We start from the raw sequence: 2104 nt of genomic DNA, 5'->3' as shown, positions 1-2104 counted from the left end.
TTAACAAATGGCCTAATTGCTACTAAGTTTGTGGCCTCCAAACACCATTATTTTAGTATTAATTGCTGTTGGTGACTTTCTGTACAGTGAACCTTTTTGCCCTTCTGGGGGCCTTTAGTTGCTTACAGCATTGGGTGGGGTACAGTATACATCACAGTGACATAAGTGAGCTGGAGGTGTTGGTCTTGTCACCTGCCTTTTGGTCAGGGTTGGGGGGGACCATCATTATCACCCACCACACATTAAACCCTCCTCCCATCTAGAGTCTGGCAAACTCAGCTCTGAAATTGCTCTCCCCCTCCACCCCAAACACACATGGAACCACCAAATCCCTTTTTCTTCTTGTCCTTGAGACAAAGTGTTGAGGAAGCTGATCTTCATTTCTTAGTCCTCAGCCGGTCCTTGTCCTCCAATGTCTGGCTATCCTGCCAGTCTGGCCCCCAGCCCTCCATGACTTCACCTCCCTCCCTCCTCACATGCCTACCTCTTCCCTTCCTTTCTTTCCTCCCGCCCACAGACTCACACATCTCCTTTTTCCAACTTGCTGATTTTATTGTATTCAGCATCCATATACCATGACGGTCTCAAAATTGTCCCTATGTCTTTGACCGTTTCTTCATAGCTGCTTCCATGGACACAGCTTGTTCTAGTGCTCTAGCCCAGGCTCTGCATTTACTGTTCGCACAGGAAGTTACTTTGAATGGTTGGATTTTCCATTGCTTCTTGTAACTACTCAGCTTGTGCTTGTATGAATTGTTTTTCAGTCTATGGTAACAGATGAATGTTGTAGGCCTTATCCTTCTGTTGGATACTCTTGGATAAGAAGGGAATGGTTGAGATTTTTTTCTTGATTTATTTTGAAGGGTCCTTCTCACGCTGTTTTTCTGCACCTGGAAAGGCAACAGGCCGAGTCAGCAGGACTTTGGTTTGGGAAAGGAGGATGGGAATGTTATAGGAGAGGGGACTTCATGGATAGAGATGTGACTTGAGGCAGGCATTTGTGCCTGGCAAGGGTAGGATAGGAGTCTTGGGGAGATCTATGGGGGGGAAAGGAGCATGGGTAGGATCACTGACCTTGGTCTTTGATTGACGAGAAGTCCGTTGTTCCTTCTTTTTGATTCTTGGGGCTAGCTGTTCTGTGTTTGTGTTCTCCACATTTATGTTAACCTCCTCTGGTGTGCAGATCTCATCAGCCATAGTTAAGCCTCTAGTGGTGTCTACCCCAGGGCTCCTGACCTCTCTTTATATATACCCTCCCCTAGGCAAAGGGGAGCCACACCCTTCAGCTTTGTTTGCTCGTCAAGGGGCTCTATGAGGTAATAATAGCCTTGAGGTGGCTTGTACCTCACAAAGCCCCAGTCCTGACACCTCTGTGCAGGGGGGGAGGACAAGATGCTGTGGTTGGAAAAAAAGGGATATTTCCTCAGTACCCTCTAAATATCCATCACCATAGCCTCTCTCTCTTCATACGTCAGCACCAGAAGCTGAACAATAGAGAGGCTGGCCCATCAAACGCCTGACACACTGAACTATAGGGTAGGACCCCACCCAGGGTGCCCCTTTAAGTGCCTGATGCGCTGATCTACAGAGTAGGACCCCAGTCAGGGGGGCCCCTCTATGTGCCTGACTCACAGAACAACAGGGAAGGACCCCAGGCAAGGGATCCCTCTTAAGTGCCTGAATGGGGGGAGCTATGGAGAAAGATTGGCCAAAGAGGTTTTCTGATCACCAGCTACAAGAGGCTTGAAAAAAGATTCTGATAGGGCCATAGCTCCTGCTGCAGAGGCAGTTTGTGTCCCTGAACACTCGGCGCCACCAGGGGCCCTGCAAGCCAAGCAGCTGCACCACCTTCACGCTCAACTCACACTGGGCAGAGCTGCCACAGGCCAAAAAAAAAAAGTCTTGTGTTTATGTGCGCAGAGCCACTTCGGTCCTGTCGGACTCTTTGTGACCCTGTAGACTGTGGCCTGCAGGGCTTCTTTGTCAGAGAAGGGGTTCTCCAGGCAAGAATACTAGAGCATATTGGCCTATACTCATTGCCATACCTTTCTAGAGCACTATATTTCCTGCTTCCCTACCCACCAACCCCCCTCAGTACCTGGTG

The 2104-nt window shown here is 49.1% G+C and overlaps 1 long non-coding RNA gene across 1 annotated transcript; it reads right to left on the bottom strand.

Moving 5' to 3' along the window:
* Positions 1–531: 531 nt before the first annotated feature.
* On the bottom strand, positions 532–1264 carry LOC147341263 (uncharacterized). Its single transcript, XR_015159126.1, has 2 exons — positions 1075–1264; positions 532–890 (listed from the first exon to the last, which is right to left on the bottom strand). It is a non-coding gene; the product is annotated as an uncharacterized LOC147341263 (long non-coding RNA).
* Positions 1265–2104: the final 840 nt, after the last annotated feature.

The sequence above is a fragment of the Bos grunniens genome, chromosome X, assembly GCF_055505025.1.
Source record: "Bos grunniens cultivar Pamir isolate PY7600 chromosome X, Bosgru_T2T1.0, whole genome shotgun sequence".
Taxonomy (NCBI): domain Eukaryota; kingdom Metazoa; phylum Chordata; class Mammalia; order Artiodactyla; family Bovidae; genus Bos; species Bos grunniens.
Note: the sequence above shows the minus strand (reverse complement) of the source record. Positions and strands in the feature narration are given on the sequence as shown.